This window comes from Callorhinus ursinus, unplaced genomic scaffold (genome assembly GCF_003265705.2).
Source record: "Callorhinus ursinus isolate GAN/ISIS: 27379988/994484 unplaced genomic scaffold, GSC_fseal_2.0 scaffold13, whole genome shotgun sequence".
In the NCBI taxonomy this organism is placed as follows: Eukaryota; Metazoa; Chordata; class Mammalia; order Carnivora; family Otariidae; genus Callorhinus; species Callorhinus ursinus.
In genome coordinates, this window is record NW_027397075.1 from 5,991,637 (window position 1) to 6,017,833 (window position 26,197).

Consider the following 26,197-nt stretch of genomic DNA (forward strand, 5'->3'; position numbering starts at 1 on the left):
GTTTCAAAATCCCACACTGTTCCCCCACTCACCACACTGCCTCCCTGCCATCCGGAGCCTACTCACCAAGGCGGTACCAATTTCCACGGATGTCAGAATGCCAAGACCATGTGCCAAAATTCCAAAGGAGACCTACTTCGCTATATGCAAACACACACACCCTGACATTTTTGGTTGCCTCATGGTGTAAGAATACTATAAATTTCCAGCTCTCCAGAAAGTTGAAACCAAATTGTTCAAAAACCTCATATAAACCCACCCACCTCACAGAGGATTCTCTGGTTTTAAAAAAAAAAAAAAAAAAAAAAAAAAGCAGGGGGCTTATGTGGTGATAGTCAAGCCAAGAGCATGTTATCCAAAGAATACCCTACTATGGGATACCCATGCCAATGAGATCTACCGAAAGAGAGCAGAGTCCTTTGTATCCCTCAATATAAGGACCAGGAACCCAGGGATCAAGAGGGATATTGTTCCTAATAACAGATGAGGAATTATGTGCGATTGGAAGTGTGGGCAGACACACAGGGCATCCCTAGGTTCAAATCTTGGCTCTGCCACCAAGGAGAGCGAGACTTTACTTACTACTTCATTTCTATGAGTCTCTGTTTCCTCCTCTGTAAAATGGGAGAGAGGGGGACACCTTTTGTGAGGATTCAACAAGAGAAAACTCTCAAGTATTTTATATCCTCACTCCAAGCATTAAAAATAGGGTAACTTTTTAAGACAAATGTTAAGTAAGAACGTGCCTTTTTTTTTCCCCCAAGACAGAAAAGTCTCTTCATGAGAGGCTCCCATCTCAAATAAGTCTTTCCAGAGAAAGATGCTCACCTGTTCAGACGCCACCGCTCTCTTCTGAGAGATCATCTAAATATATAACGCATGCACGGGGACAGCTGGGAATGACGGCGGCGGAAACCAGAACTGTCTTCACACCCTTCGCTGAGCACATTTTCACCTGCTCATGTGATGGAGCCCAGCAGAGGCTCTGGTAGAAACTTGAGAGTTGTGTTTTTTCCCCTTAAGTGAAAAGCAGCTTGACGGTGAAAACCACTTCTTCTGCTGGAATGAAACATGCAGCTAGGCATGCCAGACACAGGGATTTCTTGCCCTGATCTAAGTAGTGCGAGTGTTTGCTCAACACAACTTTTGGGCCAGACCGTACTCCGTGGAGGTTCATCAAGGGTCAACTTGTCAACAATGAGACAAGGTGACATGGACGGCTCCAAAGGATTTTAAACGTTTCATTTCAAAATGCAAATGTGTTGAGGTTCAAGTATTAATTTAGTCACAGAAATATGTGTGGCTCTGTTTTGGTAGAAGGGAGGGCGGGAGGAACGGCGAGGAAGGACAGCACCTAGGTGTGTACCTGGTTGTCCGAGCGAAAACAAGGGGTACACCCAAGCTGTCAACCTTGGAAACCTGGGCTGTAGGAGCAGTAGAGAACAATCAGTATTTTCATTCTAAGCTTTTAAATCATTTTCTTTCAAACAAACACGTGTGACTTCTGCAATTTGTTCTTAAAACAGCACAGCTACATACAACAGAGGCAGAAATGGGTTACCTGTAAACTCTGGATTTATGGGAATCGAAACTTCCTTGGGTAATCACTGTACAACGCGCTCTTCAGAAGAGACTCCTGGAATTTCAAAAGCCCGTGTGGACGAATCTTGGAACTGCCTCAATCCCAGGACTTGGTGTCATACCCTAAGCCATTCCATGTCGTGCAGTTAGAAAAGGAAACACGTCAATACAGTAAGAGAGACGTAACAGAGCAAAAGGCACAAGAGCTGCAATCAGATGCCCCTGGTTTCCAATCCCAGCTTGGCCACTTTCCGCAAGATGCTTAGCTGACCAAAGCCAGCCTTCTGGTTGGTAAAGAGGGGGATCATCACATCATTGGAGGACCCAAGGAAGCAGGGGAAGCAACCAGCAGGGGCCTGTGTGAGAAAGCAGGCTCTAAATGCGGCAAGGGTGTGTGACCTTGTCTGTCTCCCTAGACTAGAAGCTCCTTCAAGATTCCGTCTTGTTTCTCTCAACTCACAAAATGTTCAAAATCAGACAGGGCGCAAGTCAGATTCTCAATACTTCCTGCCTGGCTGACCAACACCTCTTTGAGTCTTAATGTACCAACTGACCAAGATTTTCGGTCAACCAACATTGGCCACTCTTACTGGAGAAGCCATCTTACTGACAAGGCACATTTAGCATGGCTTTCAGATTTTGGTCTGTGCTTCCTCTCCATTTCTTCAATAAGTTTATTTTCTCAAATTATAAAAGTAACATATGTTCACCATAGGGAAAAAAATCCATTTTTGCATTTTCATGCCCCTGTTGTAGAGAGCACTAGACCTCAGCCAATTAAGGAACAAGAACATGGTATAAATCCCAACCCAGCCGGGAGGTCTTAGGATGACCCACTGCATTTCTCGACAGTTCATACTCTCTCAAAGGAGTGCACACACCCACTCCCGCTTGGCCCACACAACTACTCGTGGATTGGCACCTATCCAAGAAGATAAGACACAGTAGTAACTTCACAGCAGTTAACAGTCAGGGGATGCTCACTGAGTGCCCAGCACTATTGTAAGCGCTTTACAAGAACTAACATACTTCATCCTCCTTCCCCATCTGCAAGTGAGGGAAGCACAGTCTTATAATCCCTGTACCACACCGCTCCACAGGAACTCCATCCTCTCCCTGCGACCCCATCAGTCTGGCCTGGTGGGGATTGACAGGATTCCTGATTCCAGAGGGAAGACCTGAGCAAGCTTCAGACAAACTGAGAATGCTGTTCCCAGGATGGTTTTTTCTCCTCATGCCAGCACCCCATACCAGGAAAGACACTCAGAATCCAGAAACATTTAATTTCTATATGTGACCACTTATTTTCTACTTCCCATTTCGTTATAAACTCAAAATACATGAGCACAAATGTGTTCTTTAAGAAAATTCAACCCAAGAGAATGCGTATGTTTATTGCAGCCTTATTCACAACAGCCAAAACATGGAAGCAGCCCAAGTGTCCATCAGTAGATGAACGGATAAGCAAAATACAGTCTACACATCCAATGGAGTACTATTCAGCCTTTAGGAACACTCTGGAAGGAAGTTAAGCATAACATCCTACAGCATGGATGAACCTGGGGGACGTCAGGCTCGGTGAAATAAGCCAGCCACTGTCACAAAAAGACAAATACTGTAGGAGTCTACTTATATGAAGTACCTAAAGAAGTCAGACTCATGGGGACAGAAAGTGGAAAGGTGATCTCTGGGGACTAGAGAAAGAAGAGTGGGCAGTTATTGTTCAATGGGTACAGAGTTCCACTCTGGGATGATTAAAAGCAGTCTGGAGATGCACAGTGGGGAAGGTGGCACAACTGAAAATATTTAATACCACCCAACTGTACATTTCAAAGTGCTTTAAGGTCAATTTTGTTGTATTTTACCACAAATAAAAATTAAAAAAATTTTTTTCAAGGAATTAAGTACTGATACATGCCACCACAAGGATAAACCTTGGAAACACTACCCTAAGTGAAAAAACCAGATGCCAGAGGCCACATACAGCCTGGTTCCACTTACAGATAACCCCACTTTCCCCAAGTTTGCATTATGCCACTTCACTTCCACAAAAGACTTACATTACTACCTGTTTTTGCTAACAAAAAGAAATCCATAGGTCTTCCCTTTTACAAAAAAAAAAAAAAAAAAAAGCTGTCACGGTACTAATGCATGTCTACTGTGAATGCCAAGGGGCTGGACACAAACTTCTAGAAAGCAGGGAAAGCTCTTCACCTGACACCACTTCAGCTTACGGAAGGCTTCCCAGGAACACCCTGCTTTCCGATAGTGGGGGGGGGGGGGCGGTATATGAAATGTCCAGAATTGGCAAATCCACAGACTGGAAAGTAGTTTCGTAACTGCCATGGGTGGACACTGACTGCTAATGGGTTCAGGATTTCTTTCTGGGGTAATGGAAATGTTCTGGGGTTTTAGAGTAGTGACGGTCGCACGGGCACACATTGGTGAATATCCCGGAAGTATATTGTGCACTTAAGACAGGCCAACTGTATGTGACATGAATTCTAGGTCAATAAAAAAATTCAAACGCCTAAGTATAGAGCACAGCAAGAGTCGTGCACCCCTCACAGCAGCCACACCCTCAGCATCCCAGCCCCGACGCCCGTCCCCTCGCTGTTGTTCCTGGACTATACGCACAGATACACACATGCGGATGTACTCTTGCAGGTTTATCACCTAAATGACACTCGCTGCAGAGCCACCTGTCAATCCACAGCCAGCCTCGGTGACCACACCCCACCAGCACAGGCAGACCGGCTTCCTTCCTCATCACAGCGCCACCAGAGGGCACAACTACCATCCCTTCCACCAGGCTCTGGAACGGATCCCAAGTCCAGTAAGGCCACAGTCCACAGCCTGGTGCCTGTCTTTGTGCATGCGCAGAGATTCTTCTTTGAACTCCTGGGAACGGAGCTGCTGGGTTGAAGGGTATGCACAGCTTACGTTGTCATACCTAACAAAGGCTTCCTGCGCACCACCACCTGCCCCCGAGATTGCCAGTGTTCTGTGACCTTGAAATGCCACCTCACTGCCATGGCCTCAGTGTCCTCACGGATGAAACTCAGAAGACTTCGTGTCAATTTCAGATCTACAGTTCTTTTTGTAGCCCACAAGATCCAGAGGACGCTCACCACACATGAAGCCGGAAATACAAACCCGGTCAACAAAAGCCAGTAGTAACAAAAGATTTAAGAAAGAGAACTTTCTCAAGGGGAGATTTTTTTTTTTCAAGTTCACACAATTTATGTTGAAAGCTCAAAATCTGTCTCTGCTCTAGGCACCCACAACAGAGCAATGTCAAGGCTGAAACAGGGACACCCAGAACACAAGCATGAAAGAAAAATCCTTATCCCTGAGACTCAAGGTCATGGCTGATGTTTTGAGAATGGAGGGCAGGTGGTGGGAGTAGGGGGACATGACTGATTGGTTTAGAAGAAAAGAAATCCTGTCGAAAAAGCTCACGTCCCCTATGAATTCTAAAGAATACCATAAGGCCAAGTCACCACGAAAAGAAAAAAGGGGCCACAGAGAAGCACAGAAGGAGTGTCAACGTGGCACTTGCCTCCGAAGGGGACAGAACAACAAGGAAGATGGATGCTTGTGGGGAAGAGCAAAGGTCCAAGCAGGACAGAGGCAAATGCAGCAGGGGCAGGAGAGGCTGCTAACTCTGGGAGGGAGGACGGCGGGGTGCTCACAGAAGTCGTAGTGACCCCACAGGCAGGTCCATGAGCTCAGCGCCACTCTAAGGGTGGACCATGGGCCACCCTCATCAGCATCACCCAGACAAGGACGGGATGGGAGCAGAAAGCGTTAAAATCCAGGTTCCAAGGCCCCGTTCCCAGAATTAATTCAATAGGTCTGAGGGGAGGATCAGAAAGCTGCATTTTAATAAGTACTCAGGTAATTTCAATGCACACACTAAGTTTGAGAACTGGTGCATTAAGCAATGACAGAGTGTCCTCTAGACCGTAACTAGGAAACAGGAGAACAAGGACATCCAAGTGCTCACCCCCAGGAGCCACACATGACCCTCCAGGGCTAGCCCCAATAATCCTGCTCCCCAGGGCTCCATGAAGCTCACCAGGCAGGGGGCCTTCAGTCACGGCTCTTAGCAAGGCTGCCGGGTGAGGGAAGCCAGAGCACCGTGGCACTCCCCACACGTGGCGTAATTCAAGCTTGTTCTAGCCGAAGGCAGGCAGAAAGAGGGAGGGCGCCACGTCCACCAGTGACCCCACCAACCTGACCCATGCTGGGAGGGAGTCCACTCGGCCTCCGCTCAGATGGGGCAGAAGGACCAGGTGGCCTGGCCGTGATCACGCCGTGCTCTGAACAATTCTCTGGACACCTGGAAGCTGAGTGTGCTTCCTTCCCACGTGAGAAACAGACTTTGACATATTTGGAACAACATGATAATGTATGACAAACCAGGAGGCTATTTCAAAAGGCCCCCAGCGATGTTCTGCAACCCTGACAACTTCCCAGAAAATGTTAACTATATCTAAGAACCCAAAGCAAGGAAGATCTGGGGGAAGCAGAGGACAGAAGGGAGAGGAGGAGGAAGCTGGGGAAGGAACTGGAACACTCCAAGCCAGAGGGCTGAATCCACCTCTCTGTACTGATGGGATGTTTCTGGTCTGCTTACGGTTGTCTCTTTGTACTTGACTATTACAGTCATATAATGACATAAGAATGAAGTCCTACCCTTACTGAGAGTCAAGGAAATTTCCCAAGGGAGGCTAGAAGTCCCCTAGGGTGTCTGATGGTATATTAGATTAAAAAATAACCACTCTCTCCATACTTGGCACCTCTGAGGAGATGTTGGATGTGTGAACTAACTCCCAAACTATTACAAGTCCCATGTAACATGGGCAGCATGGGCAGGTAAAAAGCAGTTCTTCCACCAAGCTAGTAAGGTGGAAAGGCAGATAAATTGTGTAATAATAAGCAATAGAAAACACACACACACACACACACACACACACACACGTCTTGGACCCCAGTTTCTGACAGAGAGCTCCCAAGGCCCTTGGAATTTCCTGACAGAAATATCTTTTGTTTTCATGAGGCGACTCCTGGTGGGTTGCAGGATGGGGGCAGCCACCAAAAGGACCAAGGTATGATTAGAAGCTTGAAATCTTCAGTCCCATCCCCTATCCTTGGTGGAGGGGAGAGGGGTTGGAGACTGAGTTCATGATCCATCATGCCTATGTGATCAATTATCTATAAAAATCCCTAACCTATAGGGTTCAGAGAGCTTCAGGGTTGGTGAACATATCCACATATCAGCAAAGGGGTGCACCCCAACTTCACAGGGACAGAAGCTCTTGTGCTCAGGACCTGAGAAAACCTCACTTTGTGTACCTCTTCATCTAGCTGTTCACTGTAGACTTTGTAATATTTTTTATAATAAGACCAGTAAATGTAAATGAATGTTTCCCTGAGTCCTATGAGCCATTCTAGCAAATTATTGAACCCGAGGAAGGGGTGGTAAGAACTCCAATTCATAGCCAGCTGGTCAGAAGCACAGGTAGAGACCTAGGGCTTGAGAATGGTATCTGAAAGGGAGGCCATCTGCTGGGACCGTGCCCTAAGGCTGCGTTGTCTGTACGAACCCCAGTTTATCAGAACTGAATTGCACTGTAGGATACCCGGCTGGTGTCCCCAAATTTGGGGACTGGTTGGTACAGAGAAAATCCCCACACATTTGGCGTTAGAAGTATTGTGAGTCAAGTAGAAGAAAACATTTTTTCTTTTAGAGACACAACTTATTCTCCAAAAGTATTCTAGAATTCTAATGCTGCAACCTCGTGTTTTCACACAGCGCATACATGCTGAATGGTGGCCATGGGTCAGATGCTCTCAATGCCATGGGGAGCAGGACATGCTAGGCTACTGCCTTCTCAGAACTTATATCTGGTTCACGGCAAATGAGCAAACAAAGGAGATAATTTCTGACGATAACAACTGCCATGCAAAATCTAATAACCAGGAGGAAGTGACTTGGGGGAAGAGCTCTTTAGACAAGGGGAGATCAGGACCCTCTGAGGAGCAAGATCAGTGAAGAACTACTATAGGGGAGGATATTCTGGCAAAGGAACAGTGAATGCTGTGGCTTCTCCAAGAACAGAAGGAAGGCCGGTGTGGCTGAAGCATGATCAACAGGAGCACAGTGACAGAGAAGCACAGAAAGCAGGTGTCAGCTGGATCCCACAGGGCCCTCTGGGGCCGTGAGAAGAGTTTTCCATCTTCTTCTCGTGAGCAGGTGAAGCCAGTGGAGGATTTGAAGCAGAGAAGTCATATAATGCAATTTGCTTGCTTATTTTTCAGTCACTCTGCCCACCATGTGAATTATGGACAGCAAAAGAACACAACAGGAAGAGAGGAGACCCATTAGGAGCTACTACAACATTCCAGCAAGGGATGGTAGTGGCCTGAGCCAGTTTCATGACAGTGAGATCAGAAACCACTGGTTATCTCTGGCGTGTATTCTGGAGCACACAAGACCTCCTTACAGAAATGGGAGGTGAAGTATGCAGAGGAACTAAGGTTGACTCGCAAGATCTCTCATCTGAGCAACCAGTTGGTAGCACTTACTGAGACAAGCGTGGGAGGCAGAATGCTCCGCACAGGGACCACACACGAATCCCAGGTAGCTGTGGATGCATTACCCAGCACAGCACCCACAGACCTTGAGGTGGGGAGATTACCTTGGATGACCTGAGTGGGCCCCCTCTCATCACACAGACCCTTAGAAGAGGAGAACTTTCTCCAGCTGGAAGGCAGGGGAGATGCTGCAGCAGGAGAAGTCAGATCGCACATGTGACAAGCAGTCGGTGGGCCGCTGCTGGTCCGGAGATGCAGGGGCCGTGTGCCGGGCCTGGAAGAGGGCCACAGAGCTAGGGCTGCCCCCACTGACAGCCAGCAAAGCAGCGGGGACCTCAGTCTGACAATCACTTGGAAATGATTGCTGCAACATCTGAACGAGCAAGGAAATGGGTTCTCCCCTAGAGCTTCCAGAAAAGAACACAATCCTGCCGAAATCTCAACTTCACTCCAGAAAGACTGTGTCAAATTTCTGACCTCCAAAAGTGTAAAATAATAAATCTGCATGGCTTTAAAGTACTAAGGTCCTGACCATTTGTTACCACGGCAAGAGAAAACTAACACAACTGGGAAGACAGGGGAAGAACTGAAGGCCAGGCAAGAAGAGCAAGTGCTCTGGCTCTGTCATCAGAAACCCAGCGGAGCAGGCCAGAAGGCAGGTGGTCACGCCCACACAGAGAGGTCAAGGGTCACACCTGCCTCCTCCACCATCAATTCTAGTAGCTGTAAAGCCCATGTACTCAGGAAGTGGGTCTTGCTCCAACTCTAAGTCAGACAGCAGCACAGCAGGTGGAGTGAGTAAACAATGGTGGGGTGAATGTTGATTTTCCTATTTAAAAAAAAAAAAAAAAAATCTCAGGATGCCTGGGTGACTCCGACCTTTTGAGCATCCAACTTGATCTCAGCTGACATCTTGATCTCAGGGTCATGAGTTCGAATGCCGCACTGGGCTCCACGCTGGGTGTGGAGCCTAGTAAAAACAAGTTCTCATTCCACATCCCTGCCCTCATTGCCACAACTCCTTGCTCTAACCCATGGCCAACCTCCTCCAGAGAGCTGCCTACACCAGCTGTTGCCAGTTCCTTTCCCCAGCGCTCTCCCACCAGGCTTTCCCCCATCTGCTCTACTGACCTGCTCTTGTCAGTGTCACCACTGGCTGCCAGTAGATTATTCCAATCCACTAGATTATTCTCATCTCATCTGACCCATCAGCAGCATCTGACACTGTTGTTCACAAGTCTCCACCTTCAAACATCTTCTTCACTGGGCTTCCAGGACCCCCCACTCTCTTGGGGTCCCCCTCCCTCCCCAGGCCCTCCCTTCTCCAACACCTCTGCTGGTACCTCCTCCTCCTTCCTACAAGCTCCGAACGTGGGAGGCCCAGGGCTCAGTCCTGGCCCATCTATACTCACTCTCCCAGGCATCTCCTCCAGTCTTGGGGCTTTAAGTGTCGTGATTTGTCCATGCCTTCCATGTCTGTATTTCCAGCCCAGGACAGACAGGTCTCCTCCCTGTCTCCTCTAGCATGTCCCGCTATCTCCAACTCGGCACGTCTGCACCAGAACTCCTGTTTGGCCCCCCACAAAGCCTGCTCTATCCAAAGCCATCCCCATCCCAGTGAACGGCAATGGCATCCTTCTGGTTGCTCAGGCCAAATTCCTTGCAGCCATCCTTTGCTGTTCTCACTCACACACCACGGCCCAAGTTCCAGGAAATCCTTTTAGCTCCACTGTCAATGCCCAGCCACTTCCCACCACTCTGACCATCCACCGAGCTCTTGGCCATCACCCCCCACCTGGATTCCTGTGATAACCTCCTTGCTACCCCCTGCTTCCCCCCTTGCTCCCCTGCACTCTAGTCTCCTCAACAGCCAAAGTGACCCCCCAAAACCTAAGTCAGATGACAGTGCTCTCTCGAAATCCTCCAAGCGGCTCCCCATTCCACAAGGAGAAAAACATAACCTCCTCACAGCAGCTCATAAGGCCCTGCAGGATCTGACCCACAGGAAGCTTCTGTGACTTCACCTCCTCCTAGTCACCCTTCACTGCCCCTGGGACATGCCAGGCACACTCACCAGGCCACCCCCTCTGCCTCAAGTGTTCTCCTACTTGATGGCCACTGCTCCTTCCTTCAAGCAGGGGCTCAAACACCACCTTCTCAATGAAGCTCATCCTCCCGTATTTAACATCAGACTCTCCCACACTGCCGGTCCCGCCCTTAGCCTGCTCTATTGTTACTTTTCTTCCGCAGCAATTATCACGTTCTGACATACCTTTTTTATCCTATTTCTTGATGACTGGGTGTCTCCCCCAACAAGAATGTAACTCCACAAGGTCAAGGTCTGTATCTGTTTTGTTCAGTTAGCCCAAATTCCAGGAGGAGTGGCCTATGATAGCCAGCTAATGAATTTTTTTTTAAAGGAGTAAATGAATGAAAGACGAATAAAAGAATAAACGAGTACCTCTAAGTAAATGCCCGGTCACAAAGGGCTTACGGCCCAAATGACTGTGTCCCGCCATCTCTGTCTCGCTCACCTCACCTCATTCCAGGACGTGGCAGGGTTAGAGGGCACCAGCTGAATGAACACTGACCACAGGCCCACTTCTTCAGGATCGCCAGACCCACAGACCCCAATACCACCAGCTTTCCATCTGGGTCTGAGAATTCCTCAAACCCAACACACAAACTCCCCTCTCCACCCTCACCCCCAGCCAGCAGTCCAGACCCTGAGAAAGATGACTGGGGATGAAGGGGTAAGATTTGCTATGCTGGTGCTCAAGTGCATCTGACGAGCAATTAGACAGCTGCGCCCCCCGCTGCGGGCACCACGCCACCTGGAGAAGCAGCTGGTGGCCCAAAGGCTGTGTGTGGCTGGGCGCCCAGAGCCCCTCAAGTGTCTGCTGCCTCTTAGAGGTGTGAGCCAGGGAAGCAAAGAGCTTTCCCAGAGATGCCGAAGGGCCGAGGCATGGCTGGCTGCCAGCACCCCAAGACGGCTCTGAGGCAGGCGTGGGAGGTCGCCCTCTATGGACAGGCGTGACACACAGCACTGGTGGAACCAGAGGGGAGCCCCTGTTCACAGACAGCGGGTAAACACAAACCATAGTGCAATTACATTTCCTGATTTAATGCTCTCATCATTCCTATCAAGTACATACACCCCCCCCCGTTTTGGAGATGGGAAGACCGAATTCCCGAGAAGTCAAGAAGCCAGTGGGTGGGGAAGGGGACCCGGTATGGCTGAGGCTTCCAGAGACACTGGAGAAGGTCGCCGAAGGGGAACCCCATTCCAGACTTTCTTGGCAGCTCCCAGTTTTCCAGCTTACAGCCAGAAATTTCCAATGCTTTGGGACCTGGTGGGACCAGGGGTGCCAAAGTTTCCTTTATATCTGTCACTTTGAGGTTTGAGGATGGGGCTTGTGGACAGTTTTCTGTGTCACTGAACTCTTTCTGGAAATCTTTATGGATCATCTGTAACAACAAGTGGGAACTGGGGGAGTGCTGGCTCCTGCATCATCAAGTTTAGCCATAAAAAACCCTAAAAAGCTGTCCAAGGACTTGTAATATCAATGGCCATGATAACAACTCCATTTATTAAGTTCTTACCACTGTTCTAAGTCCTTGCCATATATTGTCCCATTTAAACCCGAGCAAAGCTCCATGACACAGGAACTCTTACTGCCCCCACTTTACAGATGGGCAAGGGCCTGGAGGTCAGGCGGGGGCTCTCAAGAGGAGCAGCACGCAAGCCCCCCACTGCGCCAATTTCCCCAGCAGTTCCCCAGCTCAGCTGTCCATGCACCAAGCCAAGGCAAGAGTAACCCCAAGTGCTCCTGGGAACCTCCCACCATGTCACTGGATGCAGACTGGACTCCCAGATGTCACCTCTTCCAGGAAGCCTGCCCTGAAACACCCAAAACAGCCCATCTCTCTGCCCTCTCTACCTCCCATGCGCTATAACTGGGTCAACTGCAACCTAATGATTCAACCGTCTGTACGAGGATCTGCTTTGATCACAAGTGAGGATTTACAGAATGGAAACAAATGACTGTTCCCCAAATACAGCCCAAGGACGTGTGTCAGGCCCTTTGCTGTTCCCTTAAGAGCCTGCACCCAGCAGATCAAGCGAGCAGGTAGTGCATTAGAGACATAACCCGGTGGGCACAAGGAGCCGCAGAACAAGCTCCCCAACCACCTGATCCATCTGTACTTTAGGCGAGCTCTTGGCCAAGTGACATCTACTTCCACTCCTTCTAGAAACTGGCTTCTGCCAGGCCCTTCTAGCTTGAGGGCCAACTGACCACCTGCAGCTTCTCTCCTGGGGCTCTCACCAGCATCTCTTCTTCTCACGCCTCATCTCTATGGACTGAGAAGTAACGAACCACAGCTATGTCGGGGGCGGGACCAATAGACCCTCCTGCCCCGATTCTTTCAGTTCCTCTGTCTACCCCCATTTACCCCCCTCCTATCTCTGGGCCTTTGCACACGCCCTTCCACTTACCTGAACCTTTTGCCCACCGACATCTACCTTATCCTGCCAGAATTGTTTTACGTGATTCCCTGCAGGAAGCCTTCCCTGCCCATCCCTACTACCACCCAGGAGAGGGTCTCCCACTTTGGGCTCCCCGAGCTCTGGAGCTCTCCAACCCGGCTCACCTCACACTTTGAGGTGGCTTCTTGACCTCCTCATCTGCCCTCCCCACCCTCCTGCAAGCTCCACAAGGATCTCCTGCATCCCAGAGCCCAAGCACAGAGCTGGTATACTCAGCAGGTGCTTAATAAACTTCTGATAAATAAAATGAAGAGTGAGCCAAGAAAAGAATGGGCAAATGGGAGCACAGAACAGTCGAACACACAGACGGGTGCTGGGCACCCCCTGGCTCATCTAGTGTTTACTAAGGGCCAGGAGGCATGCTCAGAACTTCTACACAGATTATTCAAACTCAGTAACAACCCTGTGAAGTAGCCTCTGCCCCATTTAAAGATGAGAAAAACAAGCACAGGAAAATCAGGTGACTTACCTAAAGTCCTGCCACTGGCGAGTAGATAAATACAGATGCAAACCCAGCAGTCTGGTTCTAACTCTGTCCCTTCAGCTGCACATTACACAGCCAGCAGCAGCCTGTGTGCAGAGAGCCCACACGAACCACCCCTCCCGATATCCCTGCGCTTGTGCGGTCACAAGTCCACGCGGACTTGGCCATGAGACTTGCTCCAGCCAATGCAGCATTAGCAGGCATGAGACAAGGAGAGGCCTGACAGCCTCGCACATGGGCTTGTCCTTTGGGAACGCTCCCCAAGAAGTCTGAGATGCCCAGGTGTGCCTGAGCCCAAGCGAGGCACGTGGAGACTTCACGTGAAGGAGGACCAAGGGACTCAGCCACCAGTCAGAATGCTGGCAACGACAAAGAGGCCGTAGCTGAACTGGCCCAGAGCCCACCCCTGCCCCCACCCCCCGAGTCCTCTGAGGCACTTGAGCCGAGGCCTCAGGAGACAGGCAGCAGACAGGCTTCTTCCCGGCTGTGCACCACCTAAACCTCTGCCTCACAGCAACATGAGCAAATAAAATGGTGGTTGTTTTAAGCCACTAACTTTTGGGGTGGTTTGTTAAGCAAAAATAGGTAACAGAAACATTGCCTTGCCTTCACAGACAGGATCATGCAGTGATCACACAGTACCCAGTGGGTTACCTCTCAAGGGCTTACTCATTCAGCAACATTCACAGAGCATACTGTGCGCCAGTCACTGTCTGGGCCCGGGATCCGGCCGAGAAGAAAAGAGAAAAAGCCCCAGTTCCCGGAGAGCTTACGTTCTAGTGAGGGAGTCAGACAAGCCAACAAATAAGTTTTTGTGTCAAGCAGGGCCAAAAGCTACATAGAAAAATGAAGCTATGTCAGGGGTGCTGGGACGGACAGAACAGCCTCTGGGGCAAGTGCTACTTAAGTGAAGACCTGAAGGAAAAGGGGAGAAGGGCACACAAAAGTAGAACATCCCAGGCCAAAGGGCCAGCAAGAACAAGTGTCTTGAGAGTGAAACATGGCAGAGAGGAAGGAGGGGGGTGTCTGCAGCAGGACGGTGGAAGGAAAGAGAGGAAAGGGGGGGAAGGGCCAGACCACGTGGGGCTGTGAGGACCATGCTCAGGGCCTAACTGTGTCCCAAGTACGAAGGGAAGCCCAAGAGGCCAGAGGGGACAGGACCCACCCTCTCTTCCCACAGGTACCCCCTGGACGCAGCAAAGGTGCGACCATAGGGCAGGCGTGGCCAGGGTGGAAGCAGGGTCCCCAGCAGGCTCAGAGCTGCTGCTCTCGCCCTTGTCTACCTTTCTCGGAGATGAAAATTAGCTTGTCACTCTTCCACACCCTCGAGGGTGAAAAAGGAACAGACCGTGGCTGCCGTGACCGGTGGTGTTCTTGTGTAAGACAGGCTCTAACGGCACCTCCTGAGCCCACCCCCTAAGGACCTCCATCTACAGAAAAGCAAACCTAGTCTGGAGACCGCTTGCAAGGGGGACTTGTTCAGCCTTAACTGAGCCTGAAAATAAACTAAACAGCACTGTAACGCTCTGTAGTGGTAAGGGTGCTACGGGACGCGGGCCCTGCTGTGCGGTTTGTAAACGGACCGCGGGACCCCCTGCTCTCCGGGATGGGATGCTGCACCTGTCAGTCACGGACCACTGGCTCCCTTCTCATTCCGAATCACAGCGCACTTCCGTCGCTCGTTTATTCGCTTCATCTGGAAGAGGAGCTGCTCAAAGTTGGAAGGTATTTATTTTTACCCAGAATCATTTCCAGGGAAAAGTGGAAGGAAAGGGACTGCACAGGCCACAGGGAGATGAAGCAAAGGCAGAGAGGCTAAAGGAAGAATACAGTCTGATAAGAGAGAGCTCTATCTAAAAATGTAAGGCCGGGACTCCTGGTCCTGTCCGTTTCAGCTACCAAATCCTCTGCTGTTCCCTCGTTCCCCGTGTCCCCACCCCAAGTGCCAACCACGGTAGCTGGTGTGGCTGCAGGGGCCAGCAGCTCGCCCCACACAGGCCTTCGCCCTGCTCGGTTCTCTCTCCACGGTGGGGAGGGTCAGGCAAACTTAAAATGCGGATCGGATCCCTATTTAGGACTCTTCAAAGACATTCCATGCTTCTTAAAATAAAGACTAAACCCTTTCCTGGGCGCTAGGAGGGAGGCCCTGGGTGCTCGGGGCCCCACCCCATCCCCCCACTCTCCTCAGTCCTTCTGACACACCCGTTCCCCCTCGTGCCTCGGGCTCTCTCCACCTAGGAGGCAACTCCTCCAGGCCCAAGCTCCAACATCTCTTCCTCTCAGGAGCCAGGCCAGACCCACACCCCAACCTGCACGTGGGTGTGGATCCTTTACAGCCATCATCTTTGACAGTGACCGCGGTGGGCTGGGGTCATTCTTCTCAGAACACCAGCAATTGGCCCTTCTGTGCTGGTGATACTGAAAGGCTATCCCTTTGACTCCAAGACTCAATCATTAATGATCAAGCTTAGCACTGTTTTTGATCCAGACTCCTCCCAGCTATGACCCACCCCCAAAGGAGGAGGGATTAGCTGTAACCAATTATGATTAGTTCTGTCCCCACCAGCAACCTGTCCCTTCCTCAGCCCATCCAAAGTCCTGTGTCAGAACTTCAGCAAGCCACCTCTTGGTGGAGACATCAAGAGATGTGCCCTTCTCGGAAATAAGGGGACCACCTTTTTTTAACCTCTAACTTATCTCAGTATTAACCTGTTTCAGTCCAAAACTCCCGACTCCAAGGAAAAGGACGAAAGGTGAACACACGTAGCCACCCTCTCGGTCAGTCACCCTTAGAGCTTTACAAGGAAAGTAAGAACAGAAATACAAACACAACAACTACTGTTTAAGGAGCTCTTACTACACGTCAGGCACAATGTTCATTCCCTTTTGCGCACTCATCTAAGTTTGCACAAAAACTCTACAAAGGGAACGTTGTTGATAACATCCTTATTTCACAGTTGAGAAAGGTGAGGCTTAAGGAAATTACTAACCCGAGGTCAGAGGGCTGGGAAGTCCAGACAGGTAACCCCTCCACTGTCCATCAAGACGACCAGCTCCTGCAGCAGAAACTCTGGGTCCCCCTGACCGACTCCCCTCTCCAGAACACACTGTGGACCACAAAACCAGCCTGCCCCAGAGCAGCCAACTCACTGCTTCCAACAAAAGGAAAGCTACTGCTCCCGTAGGAAACAGCTTTTATTGCAGAATTTATTGACCAGGGTCCACGTCACCATTAACTAGGGGCAAGGAGGACAGAACATTGATGTCAGCTAAATGTCAACCACTGGCTTCAGTTTGGGAGAAAATATTTAAAAAAAAAAAAAAAAGGTAAAATGTCTATAAGCACTGTACTTTTCAAAATGTTCGAGAGACATCTTCCTTTAAATTTAACTAGGAAAAGTCAGCATCTCCTATGCTAAAAGAAACTTAAGAAGTTGTCACTGTCGTTCAAAATTCAAGCAAATGGGAAGAATTAAAACAAAGCAATCATCAGAGTAGTGACACATATCGGGCAGTTTCTAGGGAGATGGGGGCTACCCTACTCAGTGCTTAACACCCACTGTCACAGCATATCCCAGGGAAGGAAGTGAGGAGCTCCTCTTACTATACGATTTCATAGACAGTGAAACTGAGGCTGGGCCATGTCACATCCCAGTCAAGGGCATGCAGCTAATAAGGAGGAGTGCCAGGATTTGGCCTTAAGACTAACGGATTCCAACGCTCAAGCCTTCAACCACCACATACATGATCCACAAAAAAGTGAAACATTTTTCAATTTAAGTTTACTATTTAGGAGAATTTTTATTGGGAGATAAAAATCAATGTTCTGTATCAGAAGAAAAACATGCCCTTTCAGACTTATTTTTAAAGCAGTGCTATTACCACTTAGGTGGATCCTCACCTGAGGCCGCACCAAACAAACGTTATAATTAGATCCGCTAATAAATTGCCACAACAAATCTGGAAGGAGAAACGTGACTGCTCTTTGGAGAACACAAAACTGTCACTTCAAATTAAGTAATAGTAACAAATGGTGAGACCCTGGGCTCCGGCAGCTAGGCACATCTGTGTTTAAACATTAACCAGCCATCCTCCGTGCGAACCCGTCTGCATCACTCCCGCCAGCCGCAGCCTGTTCTCAGAGATGGGGAACGGTTTCTCAAAAATGGTAAACCATCTTCCATTTAGATAATACTGTCCCCATCAGTGCTGAGAAGAGGACTTTGCTTCCAGGAAGCGTAAGAAACTCTGTTTAGCACGTATGATTTATGTGAAGATATGAAGGAAAAAACAGAATCTTCTTCCATTCTCAGAATTCTAGACCCACTTTATCACCCTGAGGGAACAAGACTAACCACCAGGATCACAGTCAAGTTACCCAATGACCTCACAACCCCTGAAAACCTCAGCCCGATGTGCTCACCTTCACCCATGAATAAACTCATCACAAGGCATCAGATGATATTACCAACTGCAAAAGGAGATGCCAGGCAGGTAAAGACCAACAGCCAGGTAACAGAGCAGGAGAAGCTGGGGCTGGGAGGTCAGCCAGGCCAGACAGGAAACCTGCTCCCAGCACTCACCCCACAAGGTGCGTGACTGCCTGGGTGAGGGGACCAGGCTTTGGTTCCATGCAGCACGTGCCCTAGAGGGGCATCAAATGCACACTTAGTTCGTCCGTGTTCACCTAGGTGCATGGACCAGTGTGGACGTGCAACACCAGGCCTGCAGTGAAAGATAAAGGTGAAAACAAGCCCAATACTGGTGTCACCCCATAATCCCGCTCATCGAGCCTGCATGCCAGAACACACACAAAGCAGACGTGCAGACTGCCACTCCCAGGAGTGTCTGCAGCCATGTGCCTCTCCCAGTCCGAGGCTCCTACTCAACAGAGAGGCTGTAGGGTTTAACAAAGAGTGTGGGGGTTTATCAACAACCTCGCTCTTACATGCCCACCAGCCACTTGGTGCGAGGTTTGACCTCACAAGCAACAATCCGTCCCACCGCTGGAAGCAGGAGCACCCATGAAATGCTACCTTCCCCAAAGGCATTTTCCAGAATAACTCTTAACTATTGGGGACTCTCACCATCCATGCTGGTGAGAGCCCAACCTCTACAAGAGCGACAACGGACTCTGTGACATGAGGTAATAGACACGGACGTGCTGGATTTATACAGAGATACGAAGTCTTCACACATACTAGCCTACCTCACCCACATGAGTCACGGATGCACCTGTAACCAGCAGCCCTTCTGTTTCAGCAGATGAAAAAGTAGTACCTATGGATGTTGGAGATCCTGCCCAGATCCCATGAGGACAGACCCAAAGCCTTTGGTGTCTTCTAAATGGATAGACCCAAAACCCAACCACACAACTATTTAACTCAATTAAATGCCCAATAGGTGTCTGGGCCAGCATGAAGGTCCAAACAGGAGTATCATTTCATTCTTGACCAGACAAGAAGCATCCCTTGAGCCCACCAAAGACTCAATTATGGAGCTCCTTACTGAGAAGCTTGGCAAGACCTGTCACAGAAATACAAAGGCCAAGGGGTGCCTGGGTGGCTCAGTTGGTTGGGCAACTGCCTTCGGCTCAGGTCATGATCCTGGAGTCCAGGGATCGAGTCCCACATCAGGCTCCCTGCTCAGCGGGGAGTCTGCTTCTCCCTCCGACCCTCTTCCCTCTTGTGCTCTCTATCTCTCATTCTCTCTCTCTCAAATAAAAAAAAACTTTTAAAAAAAAAAAAAAAAAGAAATACAAAGGCCATGGAACTATGTGTTGGAGAAACACAAGGGACAAGAAAAAAAGCATAAAAATTAACTTTGCTTTTTGACAATGTGACAAATTTCCATTAAACCTCTTGCTTTAGCTTATACTGACCACCTTCTTCAAAGCGCCTGTTCTTCCTCCTCTTGAATACACCCGTAACCTAATAGGTTCTGCTGGGATTTCATGCTGACCATCCACCAGCAGCTTGCTTTGCACCACCAACACCATCATTCATGACTGCTCTGTTTCACCCCTATGTGAAATCAGCTGCTGGAGAGCTACAAAAATGCCACGAGTGTCTTCATTATCTGGTGGGCTACCTGTGATATGGAGTCTCTGGTACTAACGGAAGGCAGCCAAAGCAGACCTAAGGGAATTCTTAGGACGGAGGCTGTTCTTCGTGAAACCTATCAACCTCATGCTCCTCTAGCCAGGACCGCAGGAGAGACAGCAGCTTTCCAGAGAGAAGACAAGAGGGCTGCAAATATCAGCACTCACAGGATTTGGGGTCAGCACCGAAAGTAACCCCTTGTCCTGAAAAAGTCAGGATGCTGCAAGCTCCCTCTGATATGCCCTTGCCTGCCCTCTGCTCTCTCAAGGTACACTAGCGGTGAATGCCCCACCACTCACGAAATTACTGTAGCCCTGTGCTACACAGTGGAGGCCTAGACTCCATTTCCTCAACTTCTGGGAAGGAGCACCCCACTTTTGTTCAAGAAGCCAATTCTCCCCAACCTTCAGTCACCACTGACACCACCCAAGGGCTGACCCTAGCCCGGCTCTAGGGCTGGCATGTGACATAGGGCCAGGTCAACCAGAGGCTTGCAGTCTCCCTCACCAGCTACCGGTTCTTGTAAACAGGAAGCACAACCAGATCAAAAATAGGAAAGCCTAAAAATCTGGTAGGAAAAAAAATGCAGCAAGACTGACAACAAATGGACTCTTCATAGCAACAAGCAAACCACAAATGGTTAACACCTGGGGAAAAAATCCCACCACTACAGAAACTTAGCACTTGTCATCCAATCAGCAGAGAGCAAAGATGCTACCACTCAGTACCAGCAGGGGTGAAGCTAAATGGGGGCACCCACAAAGCCGCCATGGATGCGATCCTGCTGGGAAGCGTGTTGGCTGTGTTTGCCAAGAGCCTCAAATGGCCTAGTGATTCTCTTTGTAGGAGTGGACTCTAGAGAAACCATGAGAATCACATACGTACATGCACATGAAGATGGTCACCACAGCTGTGGTAACAAAGAAACACACACTCATGCCTGGCCGTAGCAAGGAGGGGACGTTATGTGGCCACAAAGATTTAGAAGCAAAAGTGTTTAACGGCATGCAAAAACGCTCATGATGTAATCCTTAGTGAAATGGGAGAAAGCAAAATGATATTCATAGAATGATCCAAATGTGTTTTACACAGACACACAAAGATAAAAGACTGAAAATAAGTACTTTGAAAATCTTAACAGCGGCTACATCTGAGTGATGAGATCATATATTTTTTTTCCCTTTCTCCATCCTAGTGCCAGCTTTTAAAATTCATCTCTAATAAAGACACAGCTCTTTATAGTTAGAAAATACACACACACACGTCAATATAAACAGCCTTGGTTTAGTGCGTCCACATCGGTGGACATTTCCTAAGCACACAGCACTGAGCTAGCTATGCTTTGCGGGAACAAATGTGAGAAGACTCCTCTCCTCAAGGAGTTTTCCTGTCCAGTGAGCTAGAGACAACCCAGGAGGTGGTGCTGAACAATGAAAAAGTCTACTGGCCAATCAAACGCTAAATGCAGGGGCAGGCGTCAGCTCCATCTGGTTACGCACAATGCCGCACACTTCCTGTGCTTGGTGAACTTCTTGGCCCGTGGCATCGCTCAGTGAACATGACCTGCTCTAGCATGACCTCTACAGCCCGGGCAGGGCGGCCTGCCTGGCATCCACTGCCTCGTTCTTCATGGCAGAAGCCCAGTCGTATTCAGGAAGGCCATGCTCCAGGCCAAAAGCCCAGTGTACGCCTCCCTCACCAAAGACCAGACAGGAAGCTGTAAAGCCAGGTTGTTAGATGGGGCCTCAGAGAAAGCTCCTTAACCAAAGGACAGACAGTAGCCATCAGCCCTGTTCGTGCAGACACGCATTCAAGTGAGGACGTTTTAAATAAATACTCACAGACTGAAACTGACTGCCTTTCTTTCTCCTGTCCAGTCTTTCGGTTAAACCAACAGCATGTAGTAATTGCTGAAACACAGCTGATGGACACTTATTTAATGAGATTTGTGTCAGACTGATGTGAAGAAACCAGACATATAAAAGCAAAACTGGTAGTACTGGGAAATATATATGTAAAGCAGTTCTGGGTTATCTATGCAACCAGAGTAGTATATATTAAAAAAAGAGAGATCAGGTTTTAAGTCATACGTATTCCGCCCCCCATACTCCCCCAGAGCAGGAAACAAGTCCTACAGAAATAGAAAACTTCTGCAATACCCCTAAATTGTTATTTATTTCCAAATCCTTACCTGCTTCTCTTCGGTTCCCTAAGGCTTCTATATCCTGCCAAAAAGAACCGTGATTATAAATCAGAATCTATACTCCAAACATATATATACACACCTGGATCAAATTTACAACCTAGGTTTTCATCCACCTCTTACTGTGTTTAAGTTTTTCTGTTCCAAACACTGATTCTCCTTTCAATAAAAGAAGCATGGAGTGCAAATCTGTTTTACCCAGAGGTTTTTCCATTTCTTTCCCCTGTGTTATTTTGAGGCTCGCCAGTCAGTCAGAAAGCAAGAGCCCTGAAGAATATGCCAACGTTGCACAGGTGAAAATATACCATTTTCCCGAGTAACTTGGGAAAATGGAAAGGCAGAAAGGGTGATTTCCATGATAAAGCTCCCCACTCCAACAGTGGTGCCCAGGGAAAAATTTGCCCGCACTGCTCCCGTCCGACATGCCAAAGATGTACCTCGCGATGTGCAAGTGCTTCACTGCAGCTTCCTAACCAAATTTCAAATTAAGTACCGTAGGCCTAGGGGACAGGCTCACACACAGCATGCTGCAGACCTGAGCACTGTGCCAGCAAGTTCCGGAGCAACGCCCGCCAACCCAGCGGCAGAGCCGGGACGAGGAGTTCAACAGTGTCTACGTTCCCCAAACTCACACAACACTAGAGACGATCCAAGCCAGAAAGGAAAGGAAGGGAGAGAGACGTCTGCTTCCAATCACCTGCCCAAACCATCAGATGGGGTAAACTGGAAGAAAAAGCAGAAGAAAAATGAAGAAAGAGGAGAGAAAGAGATTCAAGGGAAATAAAGAGACCAAGCCAGAGGGACCTAAAGAGAGTGACAGACAGAGGAGGAGGAAGAAGCCAAAGGGCACCTGAGGAACAGAGAGGGGAGAGACACAGGCTGGGTGGGGAACCGAGAACCAGAGTAAGCAGCTCAGCATCCGGTCACTCGCTCAGCGGCTATTTTCCAGGCACCCACTACACTGAGCAGTGGGGACACGGCCGTGCCCAAAACAGGCCCAAGTGTGAGAGGTGTGTCAATGTAGCACAGTGGTGAGTCCAGAGGAGACGAACAATTCTCCATCCAGAATAACCCCAAACTGCTGGGCCAGAGCCAAAGAGTATTTAATCCTCAATAGGAAATCATTCTGAGGCATGAAATGGACAAAAACACCAATTATCAAAAGAAACTCAATTAGGTAGGACACCCAAAATGCATGTGCTCCAACAACATAAATAAGAATAACTCAACTTCACCAAAATTAACAATAGCTGTGCTTTAAGGGCATCAGCAAGAAAGTGAAAAGGCAACCTAGAGAGTGAGAGAAAATATTTGCACATCACATATCTGATAAGGGTCTTGTGTCCAGAACACACAAATAACACACAATAAAAAGGACAACCAATTCGACCCAAGGGAAAAGGTCTGAAGGGAGAGCTCTCTAAAGAAGATGCGCAAATGGCCAGGGGGCACGTGAAAAATCATCAACATCACTTGTCGTCAGGAAAATGCAAAGCAAAACTACAATGAGATATCATTTCGCTTCCACTAGGACGGCTGTAGTAAGTGGGACAGACGGTAACACACACTGGCAGAGATGGGGAGTAACTGGAGTCCTCATTTGCTGCTGGTGGGAGGCGCCCTTCGGAAAATAGTGTGGCAGGTCCTCACAAAGTTAGTTACTTATGACCCAGCAATGCCAGTCCTAAGTACATACCCAAGAGAAAGGACATGTCCACAAGACAACTGGTATGTGAACATCTAAAGCAGCATTATTGACAATGGTCAAGGATAGCACCAGTGTCCCTCAACAGAAGACGGGATGGACGGAATGTGGTCCAGGCATACAATGGAGTATTATTCAGTCCTAAAAAGGAATCAAGTACTGATATGCACTACAATTTCAATGAATCTTGAAAATGTTACGCTAAATGAAAACAAGCCAGTTACATATCGTACCATTCACTTCATAGGACATGGCCAGCAGAGGCAAGTCCAGAGAGACAGAAAATAGATGAGTGGCTGGCTGCGGGGAGGGGAAGGAGTGGCTGTTTCCAGGGAGGAAGACAGATCTGGAGCACAGAATTACATAAATGGCTTAACTGCAATCCAGCTAAGTGTAAGCAAAAACCAACCCACATGCTGGAGAAATAATCTGTCCCCACACCGTCTCACTGCCCAGTCCCCATACCCCTTAGGCCTTGTACCCTTGGCTGGGGCCTAAAGGCCAATCAGAAAGGGTAAGGAGTTGGCTGGTTTTTATTTCCTGGCCGGGGGGCGGGGGAGTAGGGAGGGTGGTTCAAGCAAAGGAAATGGTCAGTGCAAAGGCCCTAAGAGGAAAAGGGCTATGCTCCTGCAAACTAAAAGAACGGACAAGCCCAGGTGGCTAGAGCACAGAGAGAAGGTGAAGAGATGCGTGGATGTGGGAGGGAGCTACAGAAACCACAGGCCGGCCTATGCTGAAGAGAGGGGACATCAAGAGCAATGAGGGGTCACGAGGGGTTTGACACAGTGACAGGATGGTCTGCTTTGATCTGCATGTTAAAGAGACCAGAACCCATGAAGTTATCTGAACTATGCGCACAGGTGGTAGATATGAAGGCACTTCGTAAACCCTAGGCACGTAAGTATGAGACGGACCAAGGAAGGAAACGAATAGCAGAGTCCCTCCTAGGCGGTACAGGGCAGGAAGTGGCTCATCTCATTGGATCTTGGCAGGGACAGTTGTCAGGCAACTATTACCATGCCCACTCTGCAGATGAGGAATATAAAGCTCAGAACAGTGGCTTTCCTAAGGCACACAGCTCAAAAAAGGTATGGCTGGAGCACCTGGGTGGCTCAGTCAGTTGGGGGGTCTCTTTTTTTTTTTTAAGATTTTATTTATTCTTTTGAGAGAGAGAGAGAGAGAGAAATAAGCTGACTCCCTGCTGAGCCGGGAGCCCGATATGGGGCTCGATCTCAGGATCCTGAGATCATGACCTGAACCAAAGGCAGATGTTCAACCGACTGAGCCACCCAGGCACCCCAGGCATTCGTTCGACTCTTGATTTCAGCTCGGGTCATGATTTCGGGGTCTTTAGATCGAGCCCCATGTCGGGCTCTGCACTGAGCATGGATTCTGCTGCTTGGGATTCTCTCTCTCTCTCCCTTTCTACCCACCCCTCCACCCCGGCTCACACACTCACTCTCTTGCTCTCTTCAAAAGAAGGCAGAGGTGGGGGGTGGAGGTGGTATGGCCAGGACCCACTGGACAGCCAGCCTGATCCCGGAGCCTCTTCCCCAGTACCCCCAGGTCTCGCACAGCAAGTGCTCATCCAAGACTGGCAGCCATCCATGCTCCTCCTGCAGAGGCTGCTCAAAGCCTTGCTTTGTTCCTAGGGTAATGGGTTCTACACAGTAACCAAGTACCGGCATGCTCATAGCTTAGGGAGAATGAGACCCTCATTGACAGCCAGATTTCCCACTGTAAGGCTCATTGGGAGATTAAGAACCAGAGCTGTTCTTTCCCTTATCAAAGGATAAGTAAGCCCAGGACTCAGGTTTTTAAACCACATCCACTACCAAGGCAATTATACCATGGGAAAGACGGCAGGGAACTTTCAACATGGTTTTACAGGTGCTTTTCCCCCTTAATGACCATAAGCCCTTGTAATTACCTTCCAACCAAGGCTTGAAGGTTTCATTCTCAAAATATGGACTGTCAGAGTGCCTACACTGGGCCAACTACTCAACACCCCAACCAAGGACACCAGAGAAGAAGAAAATTTAGAACTATGCCAAGACAATTGAACTGGGAACCCACTAAAACAAAGCCAGCTACTATTGTGCTATAGGGTTCATGAACAGAAAAGGCACAGCTGGTTAAAAAACAGGCCAGCATGTTTATTAATGCCAAGCCCTCATATAACCCATAGGAAAAATTCTTACACAGGCCAAAAAAATGGGCTGATAATTCACCAAAAGGAAATTCAATTTATAAATATAGAAAAAAAGTATTCCATCGCCATAGCAACTCAGGAAATACAAATCAAATACAACCAGCTAGATTTTTGCCTAGTGGTATTTAAATGGTAACCATTCATTAATGCTGAAGAGAGTAGCCAACCGGCCCCATTTGCTGGGGACGCTTTCAAATGGACACAACCCTGAGGAGCAACATGATCATCACAGAAGTCAGAAAAAACATAGCACTTCACCCCGCAATTGTATTTATGGCACCACATCCTTTGAAGTAACTAGAAACATGGGAAAATTCTGTATATAAAAGACATTCCCTGCAGCATTTTTCAGCAAAATAACATTTATTTAAAAAAAAGGAAAAATGTCTAACAAGAGGAAATTGACTAAATAAACTCTGGTCTATGTCCTAGATACAGTATCATGCAGTTGTTACAAATTGGGAGTTATGCAGTCTTGAAAGAATTTTAAGTCTTGAGATAGATGATTATGGGGGAAAGCGAGGTACAAAAATGCATACACAGCATGAGTTCAACATTTTTTGAAATGTTAACAGAGGGAAAAATCTTCTGAAGGAAACCCTGTTTTATTTTCTCTAATGAACTGGGCATAGTGTGATGGAAAGACACCAAGATTTGGAGCCCGAGAGAGTCAACTTTGTACTCTATTTAAGCAACCTGGTTAAATAGTGTCCTCCTCAGCCAGTTTAACTTTTAAATGACTTGCTCTAAGGGAAAATA

At 48.6% G+C, this 26,197-nt stretch overlaps 1 protein-coding gene across 5 annotated transcripts in view; it reads right to left on the bottom strand.

The window, feature by feature from the left end:
* Positions 1-26,197, bottom strand: part of SNX29 (sorting nexin 29) — a 510,437-nt gene that overhangs the window by 258,392 nt on the left and 225,848 nt on the right. The window contains exon 15 of one of the 5 annotated variants that reach the window (XR_012380443.1): positions 21,510-21,543. The exons of the other annotated variants lie outside the window; for them this stretch is intronic. The gene's annotated coding sequence lies outside the window, so the exon portion shown is untranslated. The remainder of the gene's footprint in view (positions 1-21,509; positions 21,544-26,197) is intronic. 5 annotated transcript variants of the gene reach the window in all.